At 52.3% G+C, this 17,508-nt stretch overlaps 1 protein-coding gene across 1 annotated transcript in view; it reads right to left on the bottom strand.

Moving 5' to 3' along the window:
• The window catches only part of ANKRD11 (ankyrin repeat domain 11), a 128,185-nt gene extending 111,007 nt beyond the window's left edge, over positions 1 to 17,178 (bottom strand). The window contains exon 1 of the mRNA XM_030956197.1: positions 17,037 to 17,178. The gene's annotated coding sequence lies outside the window, so the exon portion shown is untranslated. The remainder of the gene's footprint in view (positions 1 to 17,036) is intronic.
• Between the last annotated feature and the right edge of the window lie 330 nt (positions 17,179 to 17,508).

Below are 17,508 nucleotides of genomic sequence, written 5' to 3'. Positions count from 1 at the left end.
AACACAGGAGAGGTGGCACAAACACATCCCTGCCCTCCCTGTGCCCTCCCCGAGCCCCGCTCAGCTTCCCCAGCACCTCCTCCTCAGGAGGCAGGAGGGTGAGTGATGCCACTGGGCCACAACGAGCTCCACTTCACTTAAAAATGAATCTGCATTTCTTACCCTGCGCCCCGTTTTAACACACGGAGAAAATACCATTTTTCAAGAGAAAAGAGTGACAGACACATTTGTCACCTCTGCAGTCCCAGACATTTGCATCCATGTAATTCCATGGCAAATTGGATACGGGTTACTATTAATATCTGAACTATTTCCTTTCCTTTCTGAATGCTGATTGGTGAAAAAGATGCAAGCATCCCATTTTAAAGCACACTAATTAGCCAAGGAGGAGTCAAGGAAGTCACTGCTCAGCCTTCAGGAACAGACAGGCTCCCTCAAAGAGGGAAAACACAGCAAATAGCCATGGAGTGCTTCTGGTTGGATTCTGAGCAGCCTGAAAATCACCTCCCCAGCCAAGAAAACACTCTGGTGACAGGAATGTTACAACCAGACACTTCAACAACTCAGCTACAGTTTTTTCAGGAATGTGCAGGTGGCAGCCCCACACCCAGCTACGTAGGATCAGACACCGTTACCTGGCTGGACAATCCTGGAGGTCCCCAGAAAGCAACATGAAAAATGTAATTGTAGAATGTGCTCAAGTCTACAATTCCTGAGTTACAAGTGCCTTACAACCACCTCAAATTACACAGCAAAGAAAGAGCTGAAAGGAAGCACCTCCCTGATTTCCACACAGCATCCCTCCCCTATTGTCTGGGGCCTGGCAAGTTAAGGTCAGAATAAAAAGATTCCTTAAAAATCCCACATACATTGAAAGCACCTACAGCTTCCACTGATCTTTTTTCCTTTCTATTCTAAGCCCTGAACAGGTTTAAGTAGCAGTTGTCAACATTAAAGAAGCTGCTCCCCTCCCACTTTCCATTCTCCTGAGACAGGAGCATCCTGGCAGCACCAGGCACAGGTGAGGAGCAGCTGTCTCACTCAGGGGACAGAAATCCAGGCTGGAAAAGGGTGTGAGGAGGGCACAGGCCACCCCAGCCATAGGGATCAGAGAGCACTGCTGAATAACGAAATAAGGAAATGCAGTAATAAGTAATAATGCTAAAATAAGGAAGTCAAATGTCTGTCTGTGCCCACTGAGGTAGCCCAGCTGCTCAGAGAGGATTGAGGGATGCTGGGTCTGTCCCTGCCCAGCTGCTGGTGCCCAGCTTCTCTCCTGGGCACTCCAGAGCTGCCCATGAAGCAGCTGAAGCTGCCAGTGCAGCAGGAACCTCCTGATGCTCCCCTGGGCAGCACTCCCTGCTCAGAGGGGCCAGGCTGGAGGGTGGGGGAGCCTCAGCCCCAGCACCACGGCCCTGCACCCCAGGAAGGGCACAGCCCTCCCCTCCAGCACAGCCCAGCCAAACAAACAGCACAGAGGGAGGCAAGGAAAACGCTCAGAGGACAAAAGGACAGAGTCAGGATTAAACCCAGGCCCTTGATCCCCGGCCAAATGGCCGACCCATAAACCCACGCAACTTCCAGGGCCAATTTAAAATCCTCAGTGTGGTACACTTTAGGTTATAAAATCATATTTAGACACACATTTTGAAGTGTTCTTTGCTCTGCTGGTGGCTAAAAACAATTCCTTTGTCATCAAATCTTGCTTCAGCAAGCTGACGTGACGTTTTTAACTCAGGAAATAAGATAATTATGGTTCAAGGTAAACAACTACAACTGTGCATCATAAACAGTTTCTAATTTTAAGCCTGAGTCCCTCTAATGCCATCCATATTTTAAAGACAGTTTCCTTACAAATGGTTTAGGCTGTCTGAGCAGCTTGTGACTGAGGCTGTGCTAATGAGCAGCAGCAAGGCAGCACAGCCAGGGAAAACAGAGCCTGGTGGAGCAGGTGAGCTCCTGTGTCAACATCAAGGGATGGTTTGGCTTGGAAGGGACCTCAAAGCCCATCCAGTGCCACCCATCATGGGCAGGGACACCTTCCACCGTCCCAGGCTGTTCCAAGCCCCATCCAGCCTGGCCTTGGATCCAGGGCAGCCACAGCTGCTCTGGGCACCTGTGCCAGGGCTTCACCACCCCTCAGCCAAAACCTTACTCCTGATATCCAAGCGAATGCTTTCCTTCTTTCAGTGTGAAGCCAGTCCTCCTTGTTCTGCCACTCCAGGCCCTGGTCCAAACTCCTCTCCAGCTTTCCTGGAGCCCCTTCATCACTGGAAGGGGTTCCAAGGTCTGCCCAGAACCTTCTCTTCTCCAGGCTGAACAAGCCCAGCCCGTCAAGGTAAGCCAAACATCAAAGGACGAAAATACACTCTGAATGTTAAATAGTGGAGAGGCAAAAGCTCCTCCTGGAGCAGGGAGAAAACAAAGCTGCTGGTGCTTACGCAAGCCCCGCTGCATCAGCCCGGATCCCAGACCTCAAACGCCCCATGGCACCAACAGCAGCAGCTCAAGTTGGAACTCGTGAAGAGAATCAGCACTGAGCTGTTCAACAGCAGGCAGAGAAGGCAGCTCCAGCCCCTCAGAGCTGTGTCTGAATCAGCCCTCGTGCTGCTGCTGCCCTAAAACATTCCCAAAGTTACCTGGGAACCAAGGCAGGCAGGAAGGGGCAGCATCCCTGCCCCAGGAAGGCTGGAGCACATGGGCTGAGCAGGGCTGGAGCTCCAGGAGGTGTGGAGGGCACGAGCTGTGCCTGCCTTGGGGATGAATCACTGCTCAGAGGCAGCAATAACTCCAGGAGTGCTCTGAGGTGTCAGCCTGGCAGGCTCCCGTTCCTCCTCATCCCAGGAAAACGGGCTCAACTACAGCCAAACGAGCCCAGCTGGGTGGGGGAAGGTGGCAGAGGAACCCAGCTCCCATAGAGCTGCTCTGGAAGAGGCAGGAGTGGTCAGAAGTGCCCCAAAATCCAGGGGTGGGAATGCTCCTGAACAGCACAGAGGGATCAGCCAGGGCAGCCTGGGAGAGCTCGCTCCTCCAAAACTTCTCCTCGCTAAACAATTCCAAAGCACCCCACCCCACTGCTGCTATTGTTGTCAGAGAGGGAATTCCAACCAGAACAATGATTTCCACGACATTTTTCCGTTGGAAGAAGAAAACTGGTAACGCTGCACAGCAAAAATAAAATTTCCACAGCAGCTCATCAGTACCACAAGCCTCCTTGCTAAAGGGAGCAGATTAACGTGCCTGCAGTCTGCTGTGCAGCAGGGATGTATTTTTAGCTCCAAGGATCCAAAGGCAGCGATGTGGTGGAAGCCTCCCAGGCTGGAGATAGCCACGGGAGGTTCATCTCTCTGCACCCTGGAGAGGGCAGCTCATTAAAAGGCTGCTCAGAGCAGAAGGAAACAATTCACCCATTCCCTGAAGAAATCCCTCTTCCCACGACTGCACACAAGGCAGCTCCTCCAACCTCCCCATCCCCCCAGCTCGCACCATTTTTGGGGAACAGCAATGCTTTAAAAGTGCTCTTTACTCCCAGATCTCTGGCACAATTAATGGAGATAAACTGAAAGCCGTGCTCGTGGCACAACGTGGGATGAGGGGCTCAAAGCCCAAGTGTCCAGGAGACTGAAAGGAGCAGAAGAACATTTTGGCTTTATGTTTTACCTGCAGCTGACCCTTTTCTGTGAGTACTGGTAAAGCAGCATCAGCTGCTGTTCAAACCCAAGTGAGTGAACCTGAATAATATCATGGAAGGGTTTGGGTTGGAAGGGATCCTAAGGCTCATCCAGTGCCACCCCTGCCATGGCAGGGACACCTCCCACTGTCCCAGGCTGCTCCCAGCCCTGTCCAGCCTGGCCTTGGGCACTGCCAGGGATCCAAAACAGCCACAGCTGCTCTGGGCACCTGTGCAAGAGCCTCAGCACCCTCACAAGGAAAGATTTCTCCCTGATATCCCATCCAACCCTTTCCTCTGGCAGTGGGAAGCCATTGCCTTGTCCTGGCACTCCAAATCCCAGTGAAGAATATCCTCAAAGTGAAGCTTCCAGGGCAGCCAAACACCTCACTGGCCACCAAAGCCTCTCTGCTCTCCTGGCTACCCTGAGCCAATGTTTACCCCAATTATCAGGTGCAGGAGTCCATTCCCAGACCACAAAAGGTGACTTAGTCACATCAGCTTCTACCTACAACAGTGCCATTCATCACCAACCCTTCAGGGACACACCTCTGGGGAAAACACCTGGCAGGTGTGCAGGGATCCCTGCCTCAGATCCAGGAGTCCAAAAAATGGAATAAAACACAAGCAAAACTATGAATTAGAGAGTAATCAATAATTGGAGAGTTTATTATTTCATAAATTGCCAGGTATTCTGGCTGTCCCATCCAAGAGCTCAGAGATGGCACTGCCTGGATGCAGATTGCCTCAGCTACCCACCTGCAGAGGTGCATTTGGGAACCCCAGATGTGCCACTGGGGAACACAAATGCTCAATGATGAGTATTCACAGGACAACAGGCAGAAAAGGAGAGGAAAAATAAAAATAAAGGAAAAATGCAGAAAGTCTACACAAAACCCAAAAGTCCTGAGCAGAGCCAAGCTATTTTTCAGACTTTTATTAAAATTAGATTGGCCTCAGACTGTGAATCCCATTCACCCCTGGTGAGCAGCAAAAGAGCACAAATATCAGCCAGTGAAAGACATAGAAATGCAGAGGGGACTAGAGGAGACCTCTACAACCAAGGCTCCTCCACACCCCCAGCACCCACTGGACTGAGCTCACACACCTCAAAAACCAGTTTGTAACACTCCCAGCACCCACCAAAGGCACAGATACTAAAATCTGGTGTGTAGGTCTAGGAAAACAAAGCTTTGCTTCAGCCCTGCCTCCCCCCCTGAGCCCTTCCTCCTCCCAACGCCTGAAATAGGATGTTACACTGCTTGTTTATACACCATTACAGAAAAACATGCTGGGTTTCTTCATCCTGCATTACAGAACAAAGTGTTACCCAATTCCCCTGTAAAGCACCAAGAAATAACTGTGAGCCCATCTGCAAGGGGAAGCATCCACGTGCTGGAGGAACCCAGCCTTACATAAGCCATGGGTGTCTGACCACAGCCAGCAGTCAGGGAAGGGCCAAGCCAGCTTCCCTTAAAACCCACCCCAAAATTCACTTGGAGGGTCTGATTCAGGACACAAATGAAATCCATGTCTCTAAGTTACAATTTGAGGTTTCTGCCATCGAAGTACCCAGAGCAAAGAATGCTGGGTGTTGATTTTCTCTCCTGCAGCTCATCCCCATTAACCAAAAATGAATCATTTGTTGATTGGTGAGTTCAGTTTGAACCCTTGCCACCATGTTATTTCAGGAGTTAGAGGCAGCTCCTTCCAAGGATCCAACAAAGGCAGAGATCAGCATCCTAGCACAGGAATCTGAGCACTGATAATCCTGGAGATCCCAGAGCAGTTTCCTTTGGAAAAGCCTCTGAGATCATCAAGGCCAGCAGTGCCAGCACCACCACTAAACCACGGGTCACATCTACGTGGTTTTTAACACCTCCAAAGCCAGGGGGTCCCCCCAGCCTCTTCTTCTCCAGGCTGGGCCCCCTGAGCTCCCTCAGCCCCTGCCCCACATCCCTTCCCTTCCCTGGAAATGCCGTGTGGGCTCAGCTCAGAACAGCAGCCGTGGGGCAGACAAGGCAGCCAACAACAAGAGGTGCAAAACAGACCCCAAATCCACAGGTAACAAATTTAATTACATCCATCTTTGTCCCCTTTCTCCCTGCTGGCAGCCAAAAGGAAAAACAAAAGCACAGACTCATTATTATGAAAAGCAAGTCAACTTCTTGCACGGGGATAGGGATAACAAATGTTGCACTGCTCTGTTTCAAGCATTTCAGATCTTAAACTGAACCCAGAAAAGAACATTACCAGTTAAGCTATTACAGCAAATGAAATGAAAATTGAAAATCAAGTCTAACCGACATTAAATTTAAATAAATATATCTCAATTCCAGGATCATAATACATAGTTCCTATGACAAAAAACTTCTGGAGAAGGGAAAAACACCCTTGGTAACTCTGAATATTAAGCTACAGTACCACAGGCATCTCACAGTTTATCTAAATAAAGTGTCTCCTGCAAAGAGCCCTGGTTCCTCCAGTGCAGGCTGCAGTGTGATTAACAGAGGTCCATTAGAGAGGCAATCCATAACCTGGCTCCTGTGAGGAGTCCCTGCCACATCCGTCTGCGTTTCCATGGCAACCAGGCAGGAAAATATAAAGCAAATTACAGTTAAATGAAAATTATTCTCCATGACAATATATGTTAATGCAGGAACATTTGCAAGGCCATTCCAGATAAAATGTTTACATTCACACATGTGTCTACAAAAATAAATAAAAGGCAGCTGGAGCAGCTAATGGATCACCCAAAGAGAAGGATCAGAGTCTTTTTTTGCTCCCCCTAAGTTTTGGTATGTTCATTAGAATAAAATTCTCCAAGCTGAAGAATACCCAAAGTATTTGCCCATTTCCAAGCAGAAACATTCTTTAAGGAACAGGTTTTCAGAAGATCTAAAACGCACATTTCTGAATATTGTGAACCTTTAATTTTCCTGGCTGCAAACAAAGAGCACATTTATGCCTCCCCATCCCAGCAGAAAATGGTTTCAACGAGAGGTTAAGTTTATATTTAGAGAGATCTGACTGAAACTGGAATAGTGACTTATTTTAATCAGCTGTAACTTACTGAGAACTGGAAGGTGCTTTAAACCTCAGAATTTGGGGTGCTGACTCCACAGCTGGGAGAATCTCATACCCCACCAGGGTTTAAGACAGCACAGGCCACTGAAATACTTTTAGAAAAGGCCACAATTAAGGCTGTAGAAGCTGATCATCCTCTCCCACCATCACCACTTAGCCTGAATAGTCCTTTTTTTGGGAATGTATCTCAGTTTGGGGAATCTATCTTCTGGAGCATGAGGGAAGTTAATTGGAATGAGGCTCGTCAAGATGCAGCCACTTGGTTATTTTTTTAACTCCCTTGGCTCAAACCCCAAAGAACAGCCCAGAGAAAGGAAGGAGGTTATAAACTGACTCACAGTCTGTGCCACTGGAACGCCACGTTTTCAGAAGGGGCTGAAATACTGCCCTGGAAAACAGCCCCCCCTCACTGCCCTGCCAAGTTCCTTTCCCATGGAAATGCTGCGCCTGTTCTGCACAGGTGCAGGTTTCTGAGGCAGCCCCAGAAAGAGCACAAGGCACTTTTTGAAGGCGTTTGGGAGAGCTGGGAGCACAGAGCAGGGCATTGAGCGCGCTGGCACAGCCGAGCCCGCTGACCTCTGCATCTGCTCCTGCCTCCGCCTACGGAACAATGCCGGCATCATCAGCATCGTAACTTTTTATGGCACTGGGAAAACTGCAATCTTCTCCACGAGTTCACTCCACCCTGCACATAAAACTGCTCATAGGTTCAGCCATAAAGCAAACGCCCTCCTTTGAAGTTGCCCCCGGAGCCCCGCGCACGTTGGAAAGCCGAGCTGGAGAGCACAGAGCATTAAGGCTTTACATAACCACCCCGGTGGAAAGCATCCCTCCCCAACAGCCAGAGCCTCTGCTGCCAAAAGCAAGCCAGGTCAGGGAGTATCTGGGTAACAGAACCCCTCACAGGTGAGCTCAGGTTACCCACACACACCAAAGTCACACAGCACCCAATATATTCCAGCCATGCTCCACTTTCCCCGAGGATCAGCTTCCCACAGCAGCGCTCCCATCATCGCTTCAGCTCAGCACTGCCCCACGGCCCCCTCCTCCTTCCCCTCCATGGGATGTGCAGGCAGAGCAGGGCTGGAAGGGAGCTCTGGAGATCACCCAGACCCACCCCCTGCCAAGGCACAGGCACCCGGGGCAGGTGACACAGGGACACGTCCAGGTGGGTTTGGAATGGCTCCAGAGGGGGAGAGCCCACATCCCTGGGCAGCTGTGCCAGGGCTCTGCCACCTTCCAAGGAAAGTTCTCCCTCATGCTGAAGTGGAATTCCTTGTGCTTTAGTTTAATATATCTCCATACAATGCACGGAATGCAACTATAAACAGTCTAAAAAACAAAACCTCACCCCTGCCAATGGAACCCCAGCAGCAGTTGCTAGGATCCTCTGCAAACCTCACTAATTGCTGGGATTGGGTTTCCAGGGAAGCTCCTTGCTGCAGCAGTGGAGGGGCTGAATGCTGTTTTCACAAAAGAACTTGTAAAACCCCAGGCTGCATGCCTGCAACAGCCAGGATTTATATTCCAGGCACAAATCAGATTATGCTGCACACACCACGCTCCCAGGGCTCCGAGCAGGTGGATCCCACCAGGATGAGCAGCCTTGCTGGATGGCCAGGCTCCAGGGCCAGGTTCCCTGCTCTCCCTGATGGGCTCCACCTCCCTTTGAGGAGACCTGACTGACTGTGTCTGATGCCTCCCTGTTAGAAAAGTCATTTTCTCTGTAACCATAAGCAAATGCCTGCTAAGGTGGAGTGAGATTCCAGGGAGAAGCAGGCAGCCTGCAGCTTTCCTGCAGGGAAAAGGGCAGGAGATTCAGGCCTGCTGGGCAGCACTGCCACTACAGTAACCCCATGGTAGAGAGCCCCATTGCACAAAATACAGGGTAAATCCACAAAAGAGAGATTCCAAGAGCAGATCCAAGCAAGGACAGTGAGGGAAATGCAGGAGAGGGAAGGAGCTGCTCCCTGTGAGCACACAGCAGCCCAAACATCCCTGCCAGCATTCCCCACACGCCGGGAGCCTTCACCTCAGCACACCCACAGCCTCACTGCCCTCCCAGGCACTTTCCTCCCACCATGCAGAAACAAGGTCCAGCTCTCCAGAGGGAGAGCAAGATGCAGGAACAACTCAGAGAGAAGGAGAAAGGCAGGAACAGACGGGAGGGGACCTCGAAAGGCAGACAGGCTAAAATTAGAGACAGGAATCTTGGATGAGGAGGACCAAGGCAAGAGCAGAACCTCCATCAGATGAGGCTCCTGGGAAAGGGGAAGGACGGACAGGAGGGAAAAGGAACATGCTGGTGGGTGAAGCAGGGGAGGTTTGCAGACGGAACACACTGCAGGAGGAAATTAAATTCAGCATTTTAAGATTACAGCCTCCAGCTCCCCAGCCAAGGAGCTCTACTCAGCACACCAGGAAAGAGCCACCAAGCTGACTGCTTGTCTGATCCCTTCCCCCCTGGACTAACTCAGAGGAACTTGTCTCTCACCACAGAACCAGTTTAACACCCCAGTGCCAGTGCTGATCACAGAGGAAGGGAGCTGAATTCACTGCAGAGCAGCTGAGTAACACAGGGCACCTCTGATCTCCTGGGAGAGCCAGGAACCTTCCAGGCTGCAGGGAAAATGAGGAACAGAGAGCCCAGAGCCAGAGGAGCCACCAGGCAGGACCCCAGCGCGTGCCAGGACAGGCCATGGTGAGGAGGGAAACCAGAGCAGCCAGCCTAATTCCAAACCCAGCACATTCCCCCATACGTGGGGATGAGAAACCACACCAACAAAAAAGGCCAGCGTTCAAGGAGAACAGGTTTTCATCTTCAAACCCGTGCACTCGACCCTTGGGCTGCTGAGAAGGTGAAGTTTCACACGCTAAATCCCCAAACTGGCTCGTTACAGCCCAGCTTGGATAAATGGATCTGCCTGTGCCGAGCTGCAAGATGAAACCACGGAGACAGCCCGGGGTGGGCAGCGGCCAAGCGCCGTAACCCGAGCGGCCGGTGGCATTCGGAGCACAGCAGGGGCAGGATGTTTGTGTCCCCCCACACACAGCCCTTCCCTGCGTTACCTACATCTCTTCCCAGCATGGCCACGGCTAATCTCATCCATCCCAAGATATATGGATATATTTATAGACAGGCTTACAGCTCCAGCACATCCCAGGCCTGACGCAACCGCGGAGCGCCGGTCGGTGTTGTTACCACAACGCTGACATTTCACAATCTGCCACAGCCACCCTCCTGCAGAACACGGAAAACACCAGCCCCGGAGTGTAAAGTCTATCCCAAAGTGCTTTCCATGGGATACAGTCACTGCCACAGTCAGCAGGAGATCAGCCCTGCCACCTCCTCCCTGCAGCAGCTATCAGGAGACCATTCCCAAAGGGGAACTTCTTGGAACTTTATCTTGGCTCCTCCTGGACCCAACCAGCCTGCAGAAACCCAGCCACTTACCAGTCATGGGGAGCTCCTGGTACAACTTGTTTACACAGCGCAGGTCACAGGACCGGCTGGAAGGTGTAAGCAGGATACAGTTTTTATGGCTCTGAACTCCTGCCCAGATAAGCCGATAAGGCCCCGCTGGGGGCGGGGAGCACTTTCATGTGTGCGTGATTTGAAAGGAAGAGGCACCACCAACTGCAGCTAAGCACTGGCTGCTTAATAATGAAGCTTCCATTCACCTCTAAAGCTATTTAATGCCTTTTTTTTTTTCTGGAGTTCCTAATTACGCATCCTTTCATTTCACATCCCGATATTGAGGGCAGCACCGTGTTTCCAAGCCTCTGGCTGCCGAGCCCTCAGGGACACGCTGCCTCCGGATCCTGGTGAATTTTTTAGAGGGTAACATCTCCCTTCTTGACTCTCTGATTCTTCCCCATGCCTGTGACACAGTTTTAGCGGCTTTATGCTGCTCTAAAGGTAAATTATTCGAGACTGTTTCTAACCTGCAAAGCTGTCAGTCTCTCAGAAATAATTACAGAGGCAGCTGCCTCCAGCCTGTGCTTCCCCGAGCCTGAACCACCCTTCCGTGACACCCTGCAAACACCCACACCCTCAGTGAGGACACAGTCACCCAAACCAGGACCACCTTAACATCCCTCTCACAGCAAATCCAACACAGAAAAGGGCAAGGGAGATGCCTTCTCCCTGGAAAAACATCCATCCCCTCACACACAGCTGAGACAAAGCTGCTTTTACACATACTACAAAGTTTTCTGGCCTTTCCATTCTCCAAGTCTGGAAATTTCAGTACACGGCACTTCAGCCACATACAAACCCAGCACCAGCACAGACACACTTGCACCTAACAGCAAAATAAATATTTCAGTGTTTCCACAAGATATCCAGTGTTGTAACCTTTGGTTTCCGACTCCAAACGCAACATACAATCAATACCCTGCTCCTGCCACTGCAGTAATTCACAGCGGAAGGTTTATTTTAAAAACACTCATCGGGTAAGTTTGGTTTTCTTGGAGACAGGGGAAGAAAGGCTGCCTCCAGATTTGGAGAGGATAAATAATTCAATGCCTGAATGCCAAGGGCAGTGTGCACACATCCATATGGCAGGGACAATGCAGACAGTAAGATATGCTGCACATCACCACCCTGACAGTGCCTTCAACCCTGACCTAGAAAAAAACCATCACTTTCTTCTGGCTCCAGCAGCCAGCTCCCTCCCTGGTGCTGGAAGTGCCTCCCCATCCCTGGCCTTCCCTGGTTGCACTTCCAGCCTCTGCTCCCTACAGCTGCACAGCAATGCACGCCTTACCCACGCGCTGAGCTCCAGAAAACGGGAACAAACCTGGAGATGGAGGTTCCAGCCGTCCCCTTTGGGAGCTCACGCTGTCCCAGCCAGCGCTGAGAGGGGCAGGAAAAGCCAGGATGGTTTCTCAGAGGGGAGGTCTGGCCAGACGCCGGCGGGGCCCCAAGGGAGGAGGAGCAGAGGGAGCGGGGAGGCTGCTCCTGCTGCTGAGACCAGCACCCACCCCAGCCCTGCAGGGGCTGCTGAGCCATGGGGCTCCCACGGAGCCACCCGCGAGGGACAGGGACCTCGTGGGTCATGACGGACAGACACACAACCATGGGGATCCCACGGACATACACACAACCAGCAGGACCATGTTGGATGGACACGGGACCAACCAGACCTCACTGGACAAACACAGAACTAAACCAATCATGTTGGATGGACACGGGACCAAAGAGACCATGCTGGATGGACACAGGAGCAAACAGACCCCACTGGACAGACACAGGACCAAAGAGACCATGTTGGATGGACACGGGACCAACCAGACCATGTTGGATGGACACAAAGGTCCCACTGAATGGACACAAGGCCACGCAGACGATGCAGGATGGACACGAGATCATTTAAATCATGTTGGATGGACACAGGGCCATGCAGATGCCATTGCATGAACACTGGACCACACAGAAGACCATTTCTTCCCCCACAGAAGAGGGAAAAGAGCTGCTCACCAGAGAAACCATCCCTCCTATCCTCCACAACCCCCATGGACATCAAGCCTGCAGCCACAGTCATTTCACACTCCCAAAATTAACCACTACACATGACCCTGTCTCACTGTCCCAGTTTGATGATCTGATCATTTCACTACATCCTGCAACCTGAAGAAAACATTAGAATGAAGAAAAAGAATTCTGGAGCCCAAAATACCTAATATAATTAACTGCACTTTCTAACATGGTTATTTCCTTTCCTGACTCCAATTATTCCTTCAGTTTATTAAAGAAACCTCAGATACAGAGCAACGTTAACACCCAAAGAGTCACATAAACAGAAAAAAAGTCTGAGGGCACCATTACAAACAGACTTAATGGAACTCCAAGATTGGAAATGGATCTTGAAAGCTGTCAGATCAAAGCAAGATCTTTCTCGTGTAAGGACTGCATTACCCTCGGAGCCACAGAGCTAATACCATCTATAAAAATATTTTGCTCAAATAAGTGAAGAACAGCAGCGTTTCATCTGTCAAAAGGTGCAAGGCTTTTATGGGATTAGCCATTCCACATGCAGCATAAAAATTAGAGCAGATTTTTAAAAGCCCCCAGCTCAGCTGACGGAGACTCCACAGCCCAACATGCACCCGCTCTCTTTACATGCTCTCCACACCGAGCAGATTTTTCACTGTTATTAGCATTTAAGCTTCTTTTTACTTTTTTCCCCCCTTACTCTCCTAAAAGATTACAAATTGGCATCACCCATAAGCAGCCTCAGCTGAAGCACCACCGCCCAGACTCAGAGAAATTAAGACTTTTAAATACCCAACAGTTGCCTGAGAAAATACACCAGAAAACACCAGTTCTCGCACAGGAAAGCTTAAAAAGTGGAGTAGAATGTGCTCAAAACCAGCCTCCAGACCACGGGCGCTGACAGCTTCCCACCCCCCTTCCCAGCAGGATTCCAAAGGCAGCGTTCTGCCCAGATTTTAAGGCTGCACAAACCTGCTTAGGACACTTGCGATTTGAAATAATTGCCTACACAAGCTTTCCCCTAACATTGATGGGAGTATTTTTTATGGCCGTGCATCGGTGGCACACAAATTACGTAACACTTGGCTGAGAACCCTCCGAAAAAGCAGCTCTGTGCCGCTAATCCCTCACGCAGGAAGGAGGAAAATATTTAAAAGCTGCATACAAATCATTCCTGTGAGTGTCGTGCAGACTGGTTTAAATTAGATGGGGTAAAAATATATGTGAGCTGATCACGAAACACTGGAATCTTTGCTATGGAGACACCAGTTCCTCTCCGCAGCCTTTTACAACCGAAATACAGGGAATTCTCCCTGGCAATGGAAGGAGCACACAAGCACCTTTACTAGAGCTCATCAAGGAAATACGAGGAGAATAACAACCCCCATGTAAATATTTTCCAGTATTATTTGCTTTGCTGTACTGAAAAGCAGCAGTACCTGCCACTACTTGCTCTGGGTCTACCACCATTAAATCTTAATACCCAGGAGGAATTTCAATCCGTAAGGCAACTGCTGAGCCTGAAATTCAGGTACAGGGCAGGAAGAGGGGCAGACCTCCTCAGAAAGCCGTCACTTCACAATTTCACAAAGTGTAATTAACCAGCTCCGGCCCTGTGCCTTTCCTTCCCTAGGAGAAGGATTTCTTCACCGAGTAATTAGCCTGTCCCAGTTAAGACTCAAGTCACCATACAACATATTTTCCCCAAAACAAAGCCACATGCACAATTTAAAAAAAATATTGCCATTTCCTCACAGCCACTTAAATCTCTTTCCAGCTTTTGGCTTAGTCACTGCCTGGATCTAAAACTCAGTGAAACCAACCCACCACTGTGGGAGCCGCTAAAACCCTGGGTTTATTCCCACACTGGAGACACTTCATCATTCCAGAGCACTGCCTCCTTTTAATGTATAGAAAAGCTGGAGGTAAGGGAAAAAAAACCTCTTAGTACTTCAAACACATGTCCAAAAGCCACAACATAAAGACAAAGAGGACAGATTAAACGCTGTAAAGACACACTCGTCGGGAACCTTCCTTTGAAGTGTCTGCAGGAAACACTGTCATCACGCAGCCATGTTACAATTACACAGTTAAAATAATCAGCACCAGTTGTAAGTAGCCCATCTGGTTCCCTGGAAAGGGAACACTGCTGGTACAGTATTGATTAACACGACGAGTCTCAGTGACCCCAGAGAAATGCATTTGTCTGCTCTGCTGAGCAGCGGAAGAACGCGGCACGACGCCGTGCTACGCTTGGCTTTGTTCACGAGCATTTGGGGGGACTTAGTCCATTAAAACACGAGTGGAAAATAAAATAATCTTATCAGGTTGCCTACCACACACGAAGGAAGAAATTAAGCCAAAGGGTTTTTGCTCTGGGGCTTTTTTCTAACATTTCCTCCTCCATCCAAACCCAGCCCTCAAAGTGGACAATCGGCAGGTTTAAGTCTGAGAAAATGCTGTTGCAACATCATAAAAACAAAAAACTGACCATGGGGGAAAAAAAAAATCAGCCCGCTCTGAACCATGGTTTTTTATGAAATGGAGAAACAGACAAGAGTGCATTTCTAAAAGCAGAAGCAGAACTGAGCAGCAGAACCAAGTGTGGAACACGAAACACAACATCTCCAGTTTCCAGCCAGCGCCGACATGGCCGGGGCTCCTCGGTCACTATTTACACCGGGAACGAGTCAAAAACAGCCTCGGGAACCGAGGGCTCGCCGTGCTTCCCGAGCTCAGCGTGTTGTTTGCAGCGAGCCTGGCAAAGCGAGCCCTCGCACTGACTCACACAGCCCGGGGTGACACAAGCCCCGGCTCGCCGGACGGGTTCACAGCAAAGCCCTTCCGCCGGCTGGATGTGCCGCGGCAGGTCCGAGAGCTCCCGGAGCACCGGCGAGCCCTCCCGGAGCCAGCGGGACCCGGAGCTGCTGCGGGCCGAGGCTGAGCCCCGCCGAGCCCGGCACAACCCGGGGCCGAGCAGACTCCGAGCCCCAGACGGGCTCACACAGAGCCCGGAGCTCGCCCACCCCTCCCGGGCAGCCCCTGCCCTGCCGAGCGCTTCCCACGGACACAAAACAGGGCACGGAGCTCTGGAAGCAAACGCCAGAGTTTCCCTGCCACAGCACGTTCCAAACCCCTCCACAGCCAGACTACTCCAACCTGGAATCTGCCAGAAAATGCAGGCAGAAAACGCCAACTTTTCTCGTTTTTAAGTTAATCAAGTTAAATATTGAGCTCCTGGTATGGCACACACAAAGAATGTGTCGATGCTGTTGGGAAACATGTGAGAGTTAATCTCCTTTTCCCTCTCTATGACTCCGTGGAGTGGTTTTCCCCCCACAGAAAAAGGAAATAATTGGAGTCATTACATAAAAATGTTCCATTTTATGAACAAAACAAAGAAAGGAGAAATACACTGAACTCCAAGTTCCTTAAAATTATATAAATCTCAGGAAAGCACACAGCCACTACAAGGCAGCACAGATGTTTTCACGTAAAAATCTTTGCCTACAGAGAGGGTAAAAACGACGCGTGTACCCCATTTCAGAAGCCATCTCAGGAGGGAATTTTGCTTCAAGAGCTGCCTGGAATTCGCTCTCTGCCTATAGAGCCGTGTCCCCAGTGGTGAGAGAGCACTTTGTGTACAAAACCAGGAGGGGGGAGGAACCCTTTCCTGCAACTGGATATCAAAACACATCCCCGAGCCCGGAGGAGAAGCCAAGCCGTAAACACACGGCCCCTGTGCCTCAATGAAGGGCCCGTTCTGAGCCGCACAGCCCGGACAGCTGCTCCCTCTGGGAAAGGGCAGAGGGCACCGAGGGCTCGGCTCATCCCCGCTCCCTCCGAGGTCATTTGCCTTTCTAAACACGAATCCATCCCGGGCCTGGGGAGGCTCGTCCTGGGCTGCAGCTGTTTGGGCTTTTTTTTTTTTTTCCCCTCCCTCTCTTCCTTTCTGCTAAGGGGCAAAGGTGTCGAGCAGCCCCTCCCCGGCACACAAAGGCTCCTCGGAGGACAGAAACACGGAGCGATTTAAAGATTAAACTGGGAAATAAATGAACGCGGCGGGGCTGGGGCCGGCTGGGCTCGGTGCGGCCCCGGCCCTGCGCACACACAGGCAGGGCTAACGCCTACCCGGGGATGATGAAATGGGAAACGGAAATTACCATTTCAGACAACTTTTGGTATTGTTCCTCCCAGCGCAGCGCTCACCCCAAAACGCATTTTCCCCCCTCCCCGCACCCCTGCGAAAAAAACATCCCCACCCCAAAAGTCGGGGTCCGGAGGGCGGGGGGGTGCCCGTGCTGCGGGCTCGGCTCGGAGCTCCGAGTTCCTCCCACGGCTCCCCACGAGGCTGCGCACCCCGAAACACCGACCGGCCCCGGGGCTCCTCCCGCGGCCCCTCCGGACCGCCACCCCCGCCATCCCCCCACCCCCGGCAGCCCCCAGCAGCCCCTCACCTCCTCCGCCGCCCCCCCAAAATCCCAACGTCCTCTTCCCACCCGCGCTGCGGCGCTTCCTCTCCTCGAGCCGACCCCGCGCCGCCCCCAGCCCGCACCGGGTCCCACCTCCCGCCGCTACCGGTGCCCCGCGTCCATCCCCCACCCCGTCCCGCTGCCCCCCCTTCGACCTCGGCCCCCCCGCTCCAGGTGCCGCTCCCGGTGCCCCCCGAGGCCGCTCAGCCCCTCTCTCCGGGACCCCCCGGCCGCTCTGCCCTCCGCCCCTTGTCTGCAGCGCCCCGGTGCCCCCCCCCCCGCCACCCGCCCGCCGCCCCCCGGCGCTTACCGGTGCTCGGCGCTCAGCGGGCCAAGGGCAGCCCCGCGGCGGAGCGAGGCCTGCGGCTCGGCCGGCCCCGCCGCATAGAGCGGGGGCTGGGGGGTTTGGGGGCGCCTCTGGGGCTCCGGGGGTCCCGGGGTCCGGCCCTAGCGCGGGGGGCGCGCGCCGTGGCGGCTCCGGGCCGCGCGCTCCATCCCCCGCGCGCCGCTGAGACGGCGCCGCTCATTGGCCCGATGAGACGGCGCCGCTGATTGGCGGACGCGGCGGTCAGGGGTGGGGAGGAGCCCCGGCCCCCCTTCCAGCCCGGCGGCGCGCGGGGGGTGACGGGAGCGTAGCGGCGCGCGACGTGTCCCGGCAGCGCCGCCTCCCATTGGCTGCGCGCGCCGGGCGGCGCTTCCGGGGCGGGGCCTGCGGGGGGGCGGGGCCTGCAGAGGCGGGAGGGGCCCGGGACCCCCCGCGAGCGGGACCAAAACCGGGAACG

This window comes from Camarhynchus parvulus, chromosome 11 (genome assembly GCF_901933205.1).
Source record: "Camarhynchus parvulus chromosome 11, STF_HiC, whole genome shotgun sequence".
Classification (NCBI taxonomy): domain Eukaryota; kingdom Metazoa; phylum Chordata; class Aves; order Passeriformes; family Thraupidae; genus Camarhynchus; species Camarhynchus parvulus.
Note: the sequence above shows the minus strand (reverse complement) of the source record. Positions and strands in the feature narration are given on the sequence as shown.